Source organism: Nerophis ophidion, linkage group LG07, assembly GCF_033978795.1.
Source record: "Nerophis ophidion isolate RoL-2023_Sa linkage group LG07, RoL_Noph_v1.0, whole genome shotgun sequence".
In the NCBI taxonomy this organism is placed as follows: domain Eukaryota; kingdom Metazoa; phylum Chordata; class Actinopteri; order Syngnathiformes; family Syngnathidae; genus Nerophis; species Nerophis ophidion.
The window spans coordinates 1,676,961-1,697,782 of NC_084617.1; the positions used below are offsets into that span (position 1 = coordinate 1,676,961).

Sequence of the window (20,822 nt, forward strand, 5' to 3'; positions counted from 1 at the left end):
GCACACGTTATGATGTTGGGATTTTTTTAAACATTTACCGTATTTTCCCGGACCACAATGCTGATTAATTGTTTATTTTGTTTAATCTTTTTTCATACATAAATGGCACCAGATTATAAAGCACACTGCTGTTGAATGCTCTCTTTTTGATTGATTGACACTTTTATTAGTAGATTGCACAGTACAGTACATATTTTATTAGTAGATTGCACAGTACAGTACATATTATTAGTAGATTGCACAGTACAGTACATATTATTAGTAGATTGCACAGTACAGTACATATTTTATTAGTAGATTGCACAGTACAGTACATATTATTAGTAGATTGCACAGTACAGTACATATTATTAGTAGATTGCACAGTACAGTACATATTTTATTAGTAGATTGCACAGTACAGTACATATTCCGTACAATTGACCACTAAATGGTAAAACCCGAATAAGATTTTCAACTTGTTTAAGTCGGGGTCCACCTTCATCAATTCTTCTTTATAAGGCGCATTAAAGGAGTCATATTATTATGATGATTGTTTTCTAAATGTAAAAGACTTCCTTGTGGTCTACATAACATGTAATGCTGCTTCTTTGCTCAAAATGTTGCATAGATGATGTTTTACTCATCATCTTCAACTCACTTTCTGACAGTCTTCAGGATGCACCGCTTTGAGGGCTGTCTTATCTACGTGCCTCCACTTGGTCAGCGTCATCTTCGTTGTAGCGGTGTAGCGTGCAAGGACGGGAGTGGAAGAAGTGTCAAAAGATGGCGCTAACTGTTTTAATTTCATTCACGCTTTACTTCTATCAATAACGGAGCAACATCTCCTCATCCGTGGCTCACTAGTGCAACAACAACAACAACACCTGAAATGTGTCCCATGACCAGAACTCTCTAATAAGTAAAGTTCCTTGGGTGAATAATGTCAACTCACTACACCGGTATGTTTTAGTGCTTTCATGGTGAGTTGACTGACAGATATAAGTAAGAACTTTACACTACTTTATATTAGAAATGGCAACAGTGGAGGATGAATGTCACATAACAAGAAGAAAATGCTTGTCGACTTTGTAGTTGGCACAGACTACAATAGCGGACGAGCGTGCAATTTCAGGACTTGGCGGTGGGGTCCTGGTCCTGAGGCCGATGGTGTCTTTCTTTATGCGCCTTTTTGCCTCTAGAGCATCCACCCCCCAGACCCCAAGAACATCTGCCATAAATAAAGCTTGGCAAACTTCCTGAGCCGGGAAGTCCAGAGCGAGGAGGGTGAGTCCGTGTACCTTCCTCGCCGCCCTGACTGATGGTGGACCCCTTTAGAGGAGACCGTGTTGACATGGTGGACCCCTTTAGAGGAGACCGTGTTGACATGGTGGACCCCTTTAGAGGAGACCGTGTTGACATGGTGGACCCCTTTAGAGGAGACCGTGTTGACATGGTGGACCCCTTTAGAGGAGACCGTGTTGACATGGTGGACCCCTTTAGAGGAGACCGTGTTGACATGGTGGACCCCTTTAGAGGAGACCGTGTTGACATGGTGGACCCCTTTAGAGGAGACCGTGTTGACATGGTGGACCCCTTTAGAGGAGACCGTGTTAACATGGTGGACCCCTTTAGAAGAGACCGTGTTGACATGGTGGACCCCTTTAGAGGAGACCGTGTTGACATGGTGGACCCCTTCAGAGGAGACCGTGTTGACATGGTGGACCCCTTTAGAGGAGACCGTGTTGACATGGTGGACCCCTTTAGAGGAGACCGTGTTGACATGGTGGACCCCTTTAGAGGAGACCGTGTTGACATGGTGGACCCCTTTAGAGGAGACCGTGTTGACATGGTGGACCCCTTTAGAGGAGACCGTGTTGACATGGTGGACCCCTTTAGAGGAGACCGTGTTGACATGGTGGACCCCTTTAGAGGAGACCGTGTTGACATGGTGGACCCCTTAGAGGAGACCGTGTTGACATGGTGGACCCCTTTAGAGGAGACCGTGTTGACATGGTGGACCCCTTTAGAGGACACCGTGTTGACATGGTGGACCCCTTTAGAGGAGACCGTGTTGACATGGTGGACCCCTTTAGAGGAGACCGTGTTGACATGGCGGACCCCTTCAGAGGAGACCGTGTTGACATGGTGGACCCCTTTAGAGGAGACCGTGTTGACATGGTGGACCCCTTTAGAGGAGACCGTGTTGACATGGTGGACCCCTTTAGAGGAGACCGTGTTGACATGGTGGACCCCTTTAGAGGAGACCGTGTTGACATGGTGGACCCCTTTAGAGGAGACCGTGTTGACATGGTGGACCCCTTTAGAGGAGACCGTGTTGACATGGTGGACCCCTTTAGAGGAGACCGTGTTGACATGGTGGACCCCTTTAGAGGAGACCGTGTTGACATGGTGGACCCCTTTAGAGGAGACCGTGTTGACATGGTGGACCCCTTTAGAGGAGACCGTGTTGACATGGTGGACCCCTTTAGAGGAGACCGTGTTAACATGGTGGACCCCTTTAGAAGAGACCGTGTTGACATGGTGGACCCCTTTAGAGGAGACCGTGTTGACATGGTGGACCCCTTTAGAGGAGACCGTGTTGACATGGTGGACCCCTTTAGAGGAGACCGTGTTGACATGGTGGACCCCTTTAGAGGAGACCGTGTTGACATGGTGGACCCCTTTAGAGGAGACCGTGTTGACATGGTGGACCCCTTTAGAGGAGACCGTGTTGACATGGTGGACCCCTTTAGAGGAGACCGTGTTGACATGGTGGACCCCTTTAGAGGAGACCGTGTTGACATGGTGGACCCCTTTAGAGGAGACCGTGTTGACATGGTGGACCCCTTCAGAGGAGACCGTGTTGACATGGTGGACCCCTTTAGAGGAGACCGTGTTGACATGGTGGACCCCTTTAGAGGAGACCGTGTTGACATGGTGGACCCCTTTAGAGGAGACCGTGTTGACATGTCCACCCCCCTCAGACGAGACTGTGCCCAAACTGTCACAGTGTTTGACAAGCGCAAAGGGTAATCCCTAATTAAAAGACCCCCTCTATGAATTGAGGACACGCATGTCGGCGTCCCCCCCCCCCCTACACCCCGCGGCGTGGACACATTTACACAGGCTTTAATCCAGCATGAGCACAAAGACGGAAGGACATGTTTTGGGATTGGAGACAAAGAAACAAGAAGCTGCAAGCAAGTGTTTTATCACTCATCCATCGATTAAATGACGTCTAGATACTTAGACTGAGACAAACTCCTGTCCTCCTGTCCCTCACTGACACAAACACTTTGTCCTCCTGTCCCTCACTGACACAAACACTTTGTCCTCCTGTCCCTCACTGACACAAACACTTTGTCCTCCTGTCCCTCACTGACACAAACACTTTGTCCTCCTGTCCCTCACTGACACAAACACTTTGTCCTCCTGTCCCTCACTGACACAAACACTTGACTTTGTCCTCCTGTCCCTCACTGACACAAACACTTTGTCCTCCTGTCCCTCACTGACACAAACACTTGACTTTGTCCTCCTGTCCCTCACTGACACAAACACTTTGTCCTCCTGTCCCTCACTGACACAAACACTTTGTCCTCCTGTCCCTCACTGACACAAACACTTTGTCCTCCTGTCCCTCACTGACACAAACACTTGACTTTGTCCTCCTGTCCCTCACTGACACAAACACTTTGTCCTCCTGTCCCTCACTGACACAAACACTTTGTCCTCCTGTCCCTCACTGACACAAACACTTTGTCCTCCTGTCCCTCACTGACACAAACACTTGACTTTGTCCTCCTGTCCCTCACAGACACAAACACTTTGTCCTCCTGTCCCTCACAGACACAAACACTTTGTCCTCCTGTCCCTCACTGACACAAACACTTTGTCCTCCTGTCCCTCACTGACACAAACACTTGACTTTGTCCTCCTGTCCCTCACAGACACAAACACTTTGTCCTCCTGTCCCTCACAGACACAAACACTTTGTCCTCCTGTCCCTCACAGACACAAACACTTTGTCCTCCTGTCCCTCACTGACACAAACACTTGACTTTGTCCTCCTGTCCCTCACAGACTCAAACACTTAACTTTGTCCTCCTGTCCCTCACTGACACGAACACTTTGTCCTCCTGTCCCTCACTGACACAAACACTTGACTTTGTCCTCCTGTCCCTCACTGACACAAACACTTTGTCCTCCTGTCCCTCACTGACACAAACACTTGACTTTGTCCTCCTGTCCCTCACAGACACAAACACTTTGTCCTCCTGTCCCTCACTGACACAAACACTTTGTCCTCCTGTCCCTCACTGACACAAACACTTGACTTTGTCCTCCTGTCCCTCACAGACACAAACACTTTGTCCTCCTGTCCCTCACTGACACAAACACTTTGTCCTCCAGTCCCTCACTGACATAAACACTTGACTTTGTCCTCCTGTCCCTCACAAACACTTGACTTAGTTCTCCTGTCCCTCACTGACACAAACACTTGACTTTGTCCTCCTGTCCCTCACTGACACAAACACTTGACTTTGTCCTCCTGTCCCTCACTGACACAAACACTTGACTTTGTCCTCCAGTCCCTCACTGACACAAACACTTGACTTTGTCCTCCTGTCCCTCACAAACACTTGACTTAGTCCTCCTGTCCCTCACTGACACAAACACTTGACTTTGTCCTCCTGTCCCTCACTGACACAAACACTTTACTTTGTCCTCCTGTCCCTCACTGACACAAACACTTGACTTTGTCCTCTTGTCCCTCACTGACACAAACACTTGACTTTGTCCTCCTGTCCCTCACTGACACAAACACTTGACTTTGTCCTCCTGTCCCTCACTGACACAAACACTTGACTTTGTCCTCCTGTCCCTCACTGACACTTGACTTTGTCCTCCTGTCCCTCACAAACACTTGACTTTGTCCTCCTGTCCCTCACTGACACTTGACTTTGTCCTCCTGTCCCTCACAAACACTTGACTTTGTCCTCTTGTCCCTCACTGACACAAACACTTGACTTTGTCCTCTTGTCCCTCACTGACACAAACACTTGACTTTGTCCTCCTGTCCCTCACTGACACAAACACTTGACTTTGTCCTCCTGTCCCTCACTGACACAAACACTTGACTTTGTCCTCCTGTCCCTCACTGACACTTGACTTTGTCCTCCTGTCCCTCACAAACACTTGACTTTGTCCTCCTGTCCCTCACTGACACTTGACTTTGTCCTCCTGTCCCTCACAAACACTTGACTTTGTCCTCCTGTCCCTCACTGACACAAACACTTGACTTTGTCCTCCTGTCCCTCACTGACACAAACATCTGGATCAGTTTGTCAATGTGGTTGACGTCCCTTCTGCTGGTGCTGCTCCCCCAACACAAGGCTGCAAAGTACAGGCCACAACAGACTGAAAAAAGATAGCAATACTGATACAATATTGCAATTATTGATTAAAATGTGTAATTATGCACATTTTTGGTGCTATTACTATTATTATGTGTCTTACTAATATTGCTTGTAATATTTCTAGAAGTATAGGAGTGAAACAATATATGATGGTGCATATTATTGGGGGTCAATTAGTCCTTATTGTCTCATTAAAACTGCAGGCTGTATACATGTCTATAAATATGTGGCGCCCCCTATGGGTTGTGGTTGCAGTGCTTTGGAAGACATGTTGGTGTACATGTAGGGTGGTACAGTGTAGCGGTACTACTATAGTATTGACTTAGTGCTGTGAGGGGTTCTGGGTATTTGATCTGTTGTTGTGTTACAGTGCGGATGTTCTCCCGAAATGTGTTTGTCCTTCTTGTTTGGTGTGGGGTCACAGTGTGGCGCATATTTGTGTGTACATATATATATATATATATATATATATGTGTGTGTGTGCATAGGCTTCACAGTGGCAGAGGGGTTAGTGCGTCTGCCTCACAATACGAAGGCCTGAGTAGTCCTGGGTTCAATCCCAAGCTCAGGATCTTTCTGTGTGGAGTTTGCATGTTCTCCCCGTGAATGCGTGGGTTCCCTCCGGGTACTCCAGCTACCTCCCACATCCAAAGACATGCACCTGGGGATAGGCCCCTCCCACCTCCAAAGACATGCACCTGGGGATAGGCCCCTCCCACCTCCAAAGACATGCACCTGGGGATAGGCCCCTCCCACCTCTAAAGACATGCACCTGGGGATAGGCCCCTCCCACCTCCAAAGACGTGCACCTGGGGATAGGCCCCTCCCACCTCCAAAGATGTGCACCTGGGGATAGGCCCCTCCCACCTCCAAAGACGTGCACCTGGGGATAGGCCCCTCCCACCTCCAAAGACGTGCACCTGGGGATAGGCCCCTCCCACCTCCAAAGATGTGCACCTGGGGATAGGCCCCTCCCACCTCCAAAGACATGTACCTGGGGATAGGCCCCTCCCACCTCCAAAGACATGCACCTGGGGATAGGTTGATTGGCAACACTAAATGGTCCCTAGTGTGTGAATGTTGTCTATCTGTGTTGGCCCTGTGATGAGGTGGCGACTTGTCCAGGCTGTACCCCGCCTTCTGCCCGATTGTAGCTGAAATAGGCACCAGTGCCCCCTGTAACCCCAAAAGGGAATAAGCGGTAGAGAATGGATGGATGGATGGATATATATGTATGTTGTACTTCTCCATGACCGTTTGGACTTGGACTTGTTTATTTTCCTGTACTTGTTGTTTATTCCATTCCAGAGCTTTTGATTCCACTTCCTGTCTGCTTTAATTTCCTGCAACTTCACTTCTGGCCTGATGGGTGCATCTCTCAACTCTGCCTGATTGGCAACCAGGGACACCCCCGACCCTGGTTGCTACTTATGCCATCATTGTTTTGTAGCTATGCTAGTCGACCTTCACCGGTGTTAGTGTTCTGTGCACCTCCCAGCTGGGTCTCCTGTCTCTGCGTCCTGGGGTCACACCAACTGAAAGTATACTTCTTACTACTTAGTTCATTCTATTTAAATGTGGATACAAGTGTCACAAAATGATTAAGCATAAACACACAGCACTTTTCCTAACTTTTGTTAGGACTTGAAAAGGTCTTTTTGATCTAATAGTGTCCAAAAGCTGTGCAGAGTTCCCCTCCTCATTGTGAGAGGAGCTCAACCCTCTTCTCCTTCCTCCTTTTAAACTTCCTCTTCCAGGCTCTGCTTGTCTTTCCTGCGACGCTAACGTGTTTCAAAACCAGATCCTGGCAACCGCATCTTACTCCTACACACTTTTCTTTTCTCCACCGGCGCCTCCTCCACTGTGCTGTTGATGGAAGCTGTTGAAATTGTGAAAGTGTCGTCAGAAAGACCAAACTGTGAGATTGTCGTCAGAAAGACCAAACTGTGAGATTGTCGTCATAAAGACCAAACTGTGAGATTGTCGTCATAAAGACCAAACTGTGAGATTGTCGTCATAAAGACCAAACTGTGAGATTGTCGTCCTAAAGACCAAACTGTGAGATTGTCGTCAGAAAGACCAAACTGTGAGATTGTCGTCATAAAGACCAAACTGTGAGATTGTCGTCCTAAAGACCAAACTGTGAGATTGTCGTCATAAAGACCAAACTGTGAGATTGTCGTCCTAAAGACCAAACTGTGAGATTGTCGTCAGAAAGACCAAACTGTGAGATTGTCGTCATAAAGACCAAACTGTGAGATTGTCGTCAGAAAGACCAAACTGTGAGATTGTCGTCCTAAAGACCAAACTGTGAGATTGTCGTCAGAAAGACCAAACTGTGAGATTGTCGTCAGAAAGACCAAACTGTGAGATTGTCGTCATAAAGACCAAACTGTGAGATTGTCGTCCTAAAGACCAAACTGTGAGATTGTCGTCATAAAGACCAAACTGTGAGATTGTCGTCCTAAAGACCAAACTGTGAGATTGTCGTCAGAAAGACCAAACTGTGAGATTGTCGTCATAAAGACCAAACTGTGAGATTGTCGTCAGAAAGACCAAACTGTGAGATTGTCGTCCTAAAGACCAAACTGTGAGATTGTCGTCAGAAAGACCAAACTGTGAGATTGTCGTCATAAAGACCAAACTGTGAGATTGTCGTCAGAAAGACCAAACTGTGAGATTGTCGTCCTAAAGACCAAACTGTGAGATTGTCGTCCTAAAGACCAAACTGTGAGATTGTCGTCATAAAGACCAAACTGTGAGATTGTCGTCATAAAGACCAAACTGTGAGATTGTCGTCCTAAAGACCAAACTGTGAGATTGTCGTCCTAAAGACCAAACTGTGAGATTGTCGTCCTAAAGACCAAACTGTGAGATTGTCGTCATAAAGACCAAACTGTGAGATTGTCGTCATAAAGACCAAACTGTGAGATTGTCGTCAGAAAGACCAAACTGTGAGATTGTCGTCCTAAAGACCAAACTGTGAGATTGTCGTCATAAAGACCAAACTGTGAGATTGTCGTCATAAAGACCAAACTGTGAGATTGTCGTCCTAAAGACCAAACTGTGAGATTGTCGTCATAAAGACCAAACTGTGAGATTGTCGTCATAAAGACCAAACTGTGAGATTGTCGTCAGAAAGACCAAACTGTGAGATTGTCGTCCTAAAGACCAAACTGTGAGATTGTCGTCAGAAAGACCAAACTGTGAGATTGTCGTCATAAAGACCAAACTGTGAGATTGTCGTCAGAAAGACTAAACTGTGAGATTGTCGTCCTAAAGACCAAACTGTGAGATTGTCGTCATAAAGACCAAACTGTGAGATTGTCGTCATAAAGACCAAACTGTGAGATTGTCGTCATAAAGACCAAACTGTGAGATTGTCGTCAGAAAGACCAAACTGTGAGATTGTCGTCAGAAAGACCAAACTGTGAGATTGTCGTCATAAAGACCAAACTGTGAGATTGTCGTCAGAAAGACCAAACTGTGAGATTGTCGTCATAAAGACCAAACTGTGAGATTGTCGTCAGAAAGACTAAACTGTGAGATTGTCGTCCTAAAGACCAAACTGTGAGATTGTCGTCATAAAGACCAAACTGTGAGATTGTCGTCATAAAGACCAAACTGTGAGATTGTCGTCATAAAGACCAAACTGTGAGATTGTCGTCAGAAAGACCAAACTGTGAGATTGTCGTCAGAAAGACCAAACTGTGAGATTGTCGTCATAAAGACCAAACTGTGAGATTGTCGTCAGAAAGACCAAACTGTGAGATTGTCGTCATAAAGACCAAACTGTGAGATTGTCGTCCTAAAGACCAAACTGTGAGATTGTCGTCAGAAAGACCAAACTGTGAGATTGTCGTCAGAAAGACCAAACTGTGAGATTGTCGTCATAAAGACCAAACTGTGAGATTGTCGTCATAAAGACCAAACTGTGAGATTGTCGTCCTAAAGACCAAACTGTGAGATTGTCGTCATAAAGACCAAACTGTGAGATTGTCGTCATAAAGACCAAACTGTGAGATTGTCGTCAGAAAGACCAAACTGTGAGATTGTCGTCCTAAAGACCAAACTGTGAGATTGTCGTCAGAAAGACCAAACTGTGAGATTGTCGTCATAAAGACCAAACTGTGAGATTGTCGTCAGAAAGACCAAACTGTGAGATTGTCGTCATAAAGACCAAACTGTGAGATTGTCGTCAGAAAGACCAAACTGTGAGATTGTCGTCATAAAGACCAAACTGTGAGATTGTCGTCCTAAAGACCAAACTGTGAGATTGTCGTCAGAAAGACCAAACTGTGAGATTGTCGTCAGAAAGACCAAACTGTGAGATTGTCGTCATAAAGACCAAACTGTGAGATTGTCGTCATAAAGACCAAACTGTGAGATTGTCGTCCTAAAGACCAAACTGTGAGATTGTCGTCATAAAGACCAAACTGTGAGATTGTCGTCATAAAGACCAAACTGTGAGATTGTCGTCAGAAAGACCAAACTGTGAGATTGTCGTCCTAAAGACCAAACTGTGAGATTGTCGTCAGAAAGACCAAACTGTGAGATTGTCGTCATAAAGACCAAACTGTGAGATTGTCGTCAGAAAGACTAAACTGTGAGATTGTCGTCCTAAAGACCAAACTGTGAGATTGTCGTCATAAAGACCAAACTGTGAGATTGTCGTCATAAAGACCAAACTGTGAGATTGTCGTCATAAAGACCAAACTGTGAGATTGTCGTCAGAAAGACCAAACTGTGAGATTGTCGTCAGAAAGACCAAACTGTGAGATTGTCGTCATAAAGACCAAACTGTGAGATTGTCGTCAGAAAGACCAAACTGTGAGATTGTCGTCATAAAGACCAAACTGTGAGATTGTCGTCATAAAGACCAAACTGTGAGATTGTCGTCAGAAAGACCAAACTGTGAGATTGTCGTCATAAAGACCAAACTGTGAGATTGTCGTCCTAAAGACCAAACTGTGAGATTGTCGTCATAAAGACCAAACTGTGAGATTGTCGTCCTAAAGACCAAACTGTGAGATTGTCGTCAGAAAGACCAAACTGTGAGATTGTCGTCAGAAAGACCAAACTGTGAGATTGTCGTCATAAAGACCAAACTGTGAGATTGTCGTCATAAAGACCAACTGTTGCAGCGTCTGAGTCCGGGCTGCTGGCAAAGTCCCTTTCATTGAGGACCACTTTGCACTTTGGGCTGCCTGCGCCGCGTCTAAGGGGAATAACAGGATCAGATATTGTCACAACATTACTTATGCACTTGATTAGCAAATGTATATTTGACCTACACTGTGAGAAAAAAACATCTGTGGATTTTGCGTTAAAAAAAAAAGGCAGAATATTACTATAAAATTTACAGTAAAAAGGTCACACTCTCAGGCCTCCAATGTCAACTTTTTAAGGTCAAGGCAAGTGTTGCCTTAGTCCAGGGGTGTCCAAAGTGCGGCCCGCAGCTGGGGCAGTATAGCTCGGTTGGTAGAGTGGCCGTGCCAGCAACTTGAGGGTTGCAGGTTCGATTCCCGCTTCTGCCATCCTGGTCACTGCCATTGTGTCCTTGGGCAAGACACTTTACCCACCTGCTCCCAGTGCCACCCACACTGCTTTAAATGTAACTTAGATATTGGCTTTCACTATGTAAAAGCGCTTTGAGTCACTAGAGAAAAGCGCTATATAAACACTTCACTTCACTAATCTTTTACCGGCCCGCCACACATTCTGCAAAAATTGTAAAATTTATATTATTGCAAACATTTTTAAAAACATAAAAAAAAAAGTGGAATGAGGTGAAATCTAATAAGAAAAAGTGGCAATAACATTGACACAAAGCTGTCATGCAGGCAGTTTTTTTGTTCCTTTTGTCTTTCTTTTCTTTTCAAAGTCAAGATAAAGGTGAAGTTCTAACACTCAGGAAGAGCTGCTTTAAAACATGCAGCTAACATCCCTCCACAGTGTTTTAGCTACTTCTAAATCACTAATCCTGGTCTCCATGGCGACAAATAAAGTAAGTTTCTTCCAAGTAACATTATCACTGGAGGACGAGGAATAGCTAAACATGCTTCACTCCACATTGTAGAAAGATACAATAGCTCACTGGCTCCACAATGTAAACAAACACCATGGGTGGATCTACACCTGACATCCACTGTAATGATACCAAGTACAGGAGCGTATCTAGTCGATACTGCTATGATTATGCCAATATATTTTGGCCTCACAACATCTTCTTACATTTGTTTGAAATGTATTTTATGTTTAAAAGTCAGTAAATATGTCCCTGGACACATGAGGACTTTGAACATGACCAATGTATGATCCTGGAACTACTTGGTATCCACATGATCCATACCTAAATGTGTGGTATCATCCAAAACTAGTATCAAGGAAGACAAAAATAAGTGATTATTACATTTTAACTGAAGTGTAGATAGAACATGTTAAAACAGAAAACAGTGCGACACCTACCCTTTACATCAGTATTTCTTAAACATATTATTATTGGTTTATTAGGTATTATATTTTATTTTATGATCCTGTAACTACTTGGTATCGAATCGATACCTAAATGTGTGGTATCATCCAAAACTAATGTCAAGTATCAAGGAAGAGAAGAATAAGTGATTATTACATTTGAACAGAAGTGTAGATAGAACATGTTAAAATAGAAAATAAGCAGATATTAACAGTAAATGAACAAGTAGAGTAATGATAAATTTTTACAGTTTGTCCCTCATAATGTGTATAAAATAGGTGTATAAATGACAGACTAATTAGGAGTCTTTGTTTGTTTACTTACTACTAAGACAAGTTGTCTAGTACAGTGGTCCCCAACCACCGGGCCGCAGAATAATTTTTTATAAATTCTTTGTTGTTTTAAATAAAAAAAAAATGTTTAATTAAATCAACATAAAAAACACAAGATACACTTACAATTAGTGCACCAACCCCCCAAAAAACCTCCCTTTTGCATGACAAAAAAAAAAGAAAACCCCCCATCCCCCACACCTACCTGGTGCGGGGTTGGTTTTTCCGGAGTTGAGCTTGGCTCCTTAGTTCCAGTGAAAGGAACTTTGAATGTTCCAGGATACCAAAACATGTTGCACAATTCCATGGGCTGGCACTTCAACTTCATATGTGAGTCAAGGCAGGTGGTCAAATACTTTTGACAATATCGTGCATAATACTAGCAGGGTTGCACAGTATACCCGCGTACTAATCAGTCATGTTCGGTACTATACCGCCTGTAAAAAGTACCGGAATTGGAATTAGGAGTTGTTTCAGATGAATGAAAAAGGAACTTTTTTTTGGAATGAATAATCCTTTGTTGTTTTCTTGCATTGACTTCATGTATTTCTTTATTTAGAATAAAGCTATGATTGGAATGTTATTTTTAACTGGAAAGTTCCGTCTTCTTTTGTTTCGTTTTGACAAATGTGTCAAAGTGTGGCTTTGCGGGCGAGAATGTGTGCCAGCACAAGAAGGTAAAGAGCGTGGGTGTGTTGCTGCGGGCCACCTACCATAAAGAAGGTAAAGAGCGTGGGTGTGTTGCTGCGGGCCACCTACCATAAAGAAGGTAAAGAGCGTGGGTGTGTTGCTGCGGGCCACCTACCATAAAGAAGGTAAAGAGCGTGGGTGTGTTGCTGCGGGCCACCTACCATAAAGAAGGTAAAGAGCGTGGGTGTGTTGCTGCGGGCCACCTACCATAAAGAAGGTAAAGAGCGTGGGTGTGTTGCTGCGGGCCACCTACCATAAAGAAGGTAAAGAGCGTGGGTGTGTTGCTGCGGGCCACCTACCATAAAGAAGGTAAAGAGCGTGGGTGTGTTGCTGCGGGCCACCTACCATAAAGAAGGTAAAGAGCGTGGGTGTGTTGCTGCGGGCCACCTACCATAAAGAAGGTAAAGAGCGTGGGTGTGTTGCTGCGGGCCACCTACCATAAAGAAGGTAAAGAGCGTGGGTGTGTTGCTGCGGGCCACCTACCATAAAGAAGGTAAAGAGCGTGGGTGTGTTGCTGCGGGCCACCTACCACAAAGAAGGTAAAGAGCGTGGGTGTGTTGCTGCGGGCCACCTACCACAAAGTGGAATATAGTCGTCCAGTTGGCGTGTGCAGAAAGAGAAGCAGCTGCGTGCACTTGATGTGTGAAAGCTGATGCTTCCCTCCTAAATCCCGACATGAGACTCGACACCATGTCTCTGCTGCAGGAGTGACAGCTGCACAAAAGCCACAAATGCTTGGATTCTTTTTTTTATTTTCTAAACCGCCCCCTTTTCCCTCCAAACACCCGATAAGCTCCAATTAGCGCCGCACCACTTGCTACCTGTTGTCCGTGCTCAGACGGGCCAACACGGAGAGTCGCTGGTGACTGTCCTTCAAGTCGCCAGATGATGTCATCGCATCATTTGCATAATTTATGGCAATGGACGCGGTAGGAGAAGTACAAAAGTCAGTTTAAAAAAAAGATCATTATGATTTAAACTGCAGATTACCTTTCTACTTTTCATTTTTTAAATGTCCTACATTGATAAAAGTATCACATTTGATCAAAAGAATGGAGGGATGTGATATCCACTAATGCAGTGTTTTTCAACCACTAGTGCAGGGGTCGGGAACCTTTTTGGCTGAGAGAGCCAAGAAGCCAAATATTTTAAAATGTATTTAAAACGCGTGCATTTTTAAGTAAGACCAACATTTCTAGAGTTTAATAGGTCTCTTATTCTTTATAAAAACATTATTATTCTGAAGCTAACTGTGGAGGGGGCGTGGCCTGCGGGCCTGCAGCGAAGCGGGGTGTGCCAGGACCGGCCTCAAAATCCGCGACAGGTGCGTAGACGGCCCACCTGGGCCTTGTTATCTAATCACCTGTCGCTCTGATATAAGCAGCAGCCAGGAGGAGAGACGGGGTTGGAGCTGGAGCCAGAGCGAGAACGAAAGAGAAAAAGACAATTGCTGGAAAGCAACTGAGAGACCTGCTGAAAAATAAAACAATATTGTAACCTTGAAGCAGGCTCTCATGTCGGCCAGCACCACACTAACCAATAATAAATAATTTACCATTAACGCAACTTCTTGGACAAAAAAAAGGATGAGAATGTTTTGTATCACATCCATCCACTTCCTACCGCTTATTCCCTTTTGGGGTCGCGGGGAGCTGCTGGCGCCTATCTCAGCTACAATCTGGCGGAAGGCGGTGTACACCCTGGACAAGTCGCCTCCTCATGTTGAACGTTATTTTTAACACTGCGATCACAAGTGGAATTATTCATTACTTATCGTGTTAAGCAGTGTCAGCTCAGATTTATCAGAGAGCCAGATGCAGTCATCAAACGAGCCACATCTGGCTCTAGAGCCATAGGTTCCCTACCCCTGTTCTAGTGTGTCGTGAGATGACCTTCTTTCACCTATTTAGTTTTAAAAACATTTTTTGCAAAGCAGTAATTATAGTCTGCAAATGATGTGTTGTTGTTGAGTGTCTGTGCTGTCTAGAGCTGGGCAGAGTAACCCTGTAATACTCTTCCATGTCAGTAGGTGGCAGCAGGTAGCTAATTGCCTTGTAGATGTCAGAAACAGCGGGAGGCAGCGTGAAGGTAAAAAAGTATCTAATGCTTAAACCAAAAACAAACACAAGGTAAGTGCCGCTAAGAAAAGGCATTGAAGCTTAGGGAAGGCTATGCAGAACAAAACTAAAACTAAACTGGCTACAAAGTCAACAAAAACAGAATGCTGGACGACAGCAAAGACTTACTGTGGAGCAAAGACAAAGTACATCCGAACATGACATGACAATCAACAATGTTCCCACAAAGAAGGATAAAAACAACTGAAATATTCTTGATTGCTAAAACAAAAGTAGATGCGGGAAATATCGCTCAAAGGAAGACATGAAACTGTCACAGGAAAACACCAAAAAAAGAGAAAAAGCCACCAAAATAGGAGCGCAAGACAAGAAGTAAAACACTACACACAGGAAAACAGCAAAAAAGTGCAAATAAGTCAGGGTGTGATGTGACAGGTGGTGACAGTACACCTACTTTGAGACAAGAGCTATAGTCATGCATGCTTGCTTATGCTTTAAAGCAGTGGTCCCCCAAACTACAGCCCGGAGCAAAAATGTTTTTTAATTTTTTATATATCTGTCTTTTCTAATCCATTTTCAACCACTTGTTACTCTCAGTCTCTCCTAGCCGCTCAGACAAATTGTCTAAAAATGCATTTTCCCAAGATGACATGATATCATATATAAATATCAAAAAGTTTGGGGACCCCAAACTTTTTACTGTCAACTGAGTTTCGTTTTTTAATCATTTCTGTTGGTGGTTTGCCTCCGCATTTTTTCAACGCAAAAAATGTGCCTCCTTTTAACGCACCTTATAGTCCAGTCTGTCTTTTGTGTGACAAAATATCAAAAATAGACCATTCATCGGCAGTGTGGCTTTTAATCCTGCGTCATGGAAAATACGGTACCCTCCATCCATCCATTTTCTACCGCTTATTCCTTAATAAATAAATCTCCATTTTTTGTCAACCATCAATGGACTTGAAAATGTTGTGTTCTTTTAATTTGAGAAGCAAATAAAGGCTCTCCTCTTCATTACAATTTGGACAGAGATCTGGTTTTCAATCGCATAATCCAGGTGTGTTCGTCCCAACTTGATGGGACTAAGGTGCTTCCATGTGGGTCTTAGGAGGCTCGTTTGGATCCCAACCATCCCAGAAATCAAAACTAATTTAGTGCACGGACACGTCCTGACTTTTAACCAGCAGCTTCAAGCCCTGCACACCCATCTTCTCCTTCACACGCGACACAACCTGTTTTGGATTCCTCTTTGGGAAAAAAAACATTGATTGCGTTACAAACGAAGTGCAGAAACGTTGGTGGTTTGGAACATCCTGTATCACAACATCAGACTTTCTACACACACTTCAATGCTGCAAGTTCAAACTGAAGGAAGCCAGGCATGGGCGACATGGTCTAAGATCTCTCCTGCATCGTCCTGCCTTAATACAGAATATTATTTGGCAAACAAACCACAAAAGATGGGCGACATGGTCTAAGATCTCTCCTGCACCGTCCTGCCTTAATACAGAATATTATTTGGCAAACAAACCACAAAAGATGGGCGACATGGTCTAAGATCTCTCCTGCACCGTCCTGCCTTAATACAGAATATTATTTGGCAAACAAACCACAAAAGATGGGCGACATGGTCTAAGATCTCTCCTGCACCGTCCTGCTTTAATACAGAAGATTATTTGGCAAACAAACCACAAAAGATGGGCGACATGGTCTAAGATCTCTCCTGCACCGTCCTGCCTTAATACAGAATATTATTTGGCAAACAAACCACAAAAGATGGGCGACATGGCCTAAGATCTCTCCTGCATCGTCCTGCCTTAATACAGAATATTATTTGGCAAACAAACCACAAAAGATGGTGACATGGTCTAAGATCTCTCCTGCATCGTCCTGCCTTAATACAGAATATTATTTGGCAAACAAACCACAAAAGATGGGCGACATGGTCTAAGATCTCTCCTGCATCGTCCTGCCTTAATACAGAATATTATTTGGCAAACAAACCACAAAAGATGGGCGACATGGCCTAAGATCTCTCCTGCATCGTCCTGCCTTAATACAGAATATTATTTGGCAAACAAACCACAAAAGATGGGCGACATGGTCTAAGATCTCTCCTGCATCGTCCTGCCTTAATACAGAATATTATTTGGCAAACAAACCACAAAAGATGGGTGACATGGTCTAAGATCTCTCCTGCATCGTCCTGCCTTAATACAGAATATTATTTGGCAAACAAACCACAAAAGATGGGCGACATGGCCTAAGATCTCTCCTGCATCGTCCTGCCTTAATACAGAATATTATTTGGCAAACAAACCACAAAAGATGGGCGACATGGTCTAAGATCTCTCCTGCACCGTCCTGCCTTAATACAGAATATTATTTGGCAAACAAACCACAAAAGATGGGCGACATGGCCTAAGATCTCTCCTGCACCGTCCTGCCTTAATACAGAATATTATTTGGCAAACAAACCACAAAAGATGGGCGACATGGTCTAAGATCTCTCCTGCATCGTCCTGCCTTAATACAGAATATTATTTGGCAAACAAACCACAAAAGATGGGCGACATGGCCTAAGATCTCTCCTGCATCGTCCTGCCTTAATACAGAATATTATTTGGCAAACAAACCACAAAAGATGGGCGACATGGTCTAAGATCTCTCCTGCATCGTCCTGCCTTAATACAGAATATTATTTGGCAAACAAACCACAAAAGATGGGCGACATGGCCTAAGATCTCTCCTGCATCGTCCTGCCTTAATACAGAATATTATTTGGCAAACAAACCACAAAAGATGGGCGACATGGCCTAAGATCTCTCCTGCATCGTCCTGCCTTAATACAGAATATTATTTGGCAAACAAACCACAAAAGATGGGCGACATGGCCTAAGATCTCTCCTGCATCGTCCTGCCTTAATACAGAATATTATTTGGCAAACAAACCACAAAAGATGGGCGACATGGTCTAAGATCTCTCCTGCATCGTCCTGCCATAATACAGAATATTATTTGGCAAACAAACCACAAAAGAATCATTTCAACAGAAGTTACACAGGCTCCTAATTTGGCTGCTGATATTGTGTCATTTCCAGTTAGGTAACACTTTACCATTATTAGTTGCTAATTAACATGCAAATTAGTAACATATTGACTTTTAATTAGTAATTATTAAGTACTCATTAATGTTTTATGGCCTTATTATACAAGCAGTACATCATTAACTAAGAGTCTTCCCTCAAAAACCTCAGAATGATTGCTTATTAGTAACTCTAACCCTTATATGTTCCCCTAGTGTCCAAATAAATCTTAATAAAGTCTTTGTTACTTAGAATACGTTCACCATAATAAACTAGTCTAGTCTAAGTCAAAAGTATTTGGCCACCTGCCTTTACTCACATATGAAGTTGAAGTGCCATCCCATGGAATTGTCCAAAATGTTTTGGTATCCTAGAGCATTCAAAGTTCCTTTCACTGGAACTAAGGGGCCAGGCCCACACCATAATTCCTCCTCCACCAAATTTCACCCTCTGTACAATGCAGTCCGAAATGTAGCGTTCTCCTGGCAACGTCCAAACCCAGACTGGTCCATCAGATTGCCAGATGGAAAAGTGTGATTCATCAGTCCAGAAAAGGCGTCTCCACTGCTCTAGAGTCCAGTGGTGATGTCCTTTACACCACTGCATCCCACGCTTTGCTTGGACTTGGTGATGTATGGCTTAGATGCAGCTGCCCAGCCATGGAAAGCCATTCCATGAAGCTATCTGCGTACTGTACGTGGGCTAATTGGAAGGTGACATACAATTTGGAGCCGTGTAGCAAGTGACTGTGCAGAAAGTCTTTGCACTTTGCTGACCTCTCTGTCAGTTTACCTGGCCTACCACTTGCTGGCTGAGTTGCTGTTGTTCCCAAACTCTTCACCTTTCTTAGAATAAAGTTGACTTTGGAATATTTAGGAGAGAGGAAATTTCACGACTGGATTTGTTGCACAGGCGGCATCCTGTGACAGTTCCACGCTGGAAATTACTGAGAGCGGCCCATTCTTTCACAAATGTTTGTAGAAACAGTCTCCATGCCTACGTGCTTGATTTGATACACCGGGCCAAGTGATTAGTGTGCACTTAAGATGTGACTTTAAGGTTTTACTACTTACGTATAAAATACTACACGGTCTAGCTCCATCCTATCTTGCTGATTGTATTGTACCATATGTCCCGGCAAGAAATCTGCGTTCAAAAGACTCCGGCTTAATAGTGATTCCTAGAGCCCAAAAAAAGTCTGCGGGCTGTAGAGCTTTTTCATTTCGGGCTCCAGTACTCTGGAATGCCCTCCCGGTAACAGTTGGAGATGCTACCTCAGTAGAAGCATTTAAGTCTCACCTTAAAACTCATCTGTATACTCTAGCCTTTAAATAGACTCCCTTTTTAGACCAGTTGATCTGCCGTTTCTTTTCTTTTTCTTCTATGTCCCACTCTCCTTTGTGGAGGGGGTCCGGTCCGATCCGGTGGCCATGTACTGCTCGCCTGTGTATCGGCTGGGGACATCTCTGCGCTGCTGATCCGCCTCCGCTTGGGATGGTTTCCTGCTGGCTCCGCTGTGAACGGGACTCTCGCTGCTGTGTTGGATCCGCTTTGGACTGGACTCTCGCGACTGTGTTGGATCCATTATGGATTGATCTTTCACAGTATCATGTTCTCATATGGTCTCATAGTCATCAGTATCATCAGTATCATCAGTATCACAGTATCATGTTCTCATAGTCATCATTGTCACCGACGTCCCACTGGGTGTGAGTTTTCCTTGCCCTTATGTGGGCCTACCGAGGATGTCGTAGTGGTTTGTGCAGCCCTTTGAGACACTAGTGATTTAGGGCTATATAAGTAAACATTGATTGATTGATTGATTAGGACACCTGGTTCTCATCATTTGGATGGCTGGCAAAACTTTTGGCAATATTGTATGTGTTTATATTGTATCTGCTGGTGTAATTTAAAAAAATAAACATCAAAATGCCAAAAAAGAGCACTAATAACCTGCTGATCTGTAATTCCAACATTGGTTCTGTGCAGTGTTGTACACAAATGACCAAAGACAGCTACAATTTTCTTCTGGATGCACATTCAACTAAAACAATGAAACTGTTGTTTCCAAATTTGCGAGGCGGCTTTACGAGACCATCTCCTGCTTTTCTTTGCTTTTGTGGAGGATTTTGCAAACGATCTTGCAATGAACGACGAAAAACCAAAAGAATGCTTGCGAGCATTAGAGGAAAAGTGTAAATGATGTTGTGATGTTAGTCTTGACATGTATGATGTCATGTCTGGGCAGGAAGTCTGCCCCCTTTTGTACGTCTGTCAGCGGGAGAGACACCTGACAGGTAAAGGGGGCGGGGGCAGAGCAGGGAGAAAACCTGCACGGCAGGTTTCTCACACACACACACACACACACACACACACACACACACACACACACACACACACACACACACACAAAGAGAGAAGCAGTGAAATGTGCTACAGACAGAGGCCATGGAGTCCCTGGTGACAGAGGACCTGAGAGCTGTCTCCACAACACAATCCTGCAGGGTCAATAAGTCCTGCTGGATCTGTGAGAAGACCGCATGGCAGACAACTCCCAACCACTTTCTTAATGCATGGCATGCATCAAACTAGTTTTCACGGAGGGCCACATCGCAGTAAAGGCTGCCTTCATCGAGCCATTAATAAAAATGATGCATGTGGGCAATAACGTGTGAAGAATAGAATAGAATGGACTTTATAGTCATTATATTTGCATATAACGAGATTAAGGACTCCAACTTAAAGTGCGGTAGTGGAAA

General features: G+C 44.3%; 1 protein-coding gene and 1 long non-coding RNA gene across 2 annotated transcripts in view; one reads left to right on the plus strand and one right to left on the minus strand.

The window, feature by feature from the left end:
* Window positions 1–20,822, plus strand: part of s1pr2 (sphingosine-1-phosphate receptor 2) — a 61,951-nt gene that overhangs the window by 23,949 nt on the left and 17,180 nt on the right. The gene's annotated exons all lie outside the window — the stretch shown is intronic.
* The window catches only part of LOC133555776 (uncharacterized), a 35,005-nt gene continuing 24,718 nt past the window's right edge, over window positions 10,536–20,822 (minus strand). Inside the window, exon 3 of the long non-coding RNA XR_009807404.1 lies at window positions 10,536–10,620. This is a non-coding gene — a long non-coding RNA (uncharacterized LOC133555776). The remainder of the gene's footprint in view (window positions 10,621–20,822) is intronic.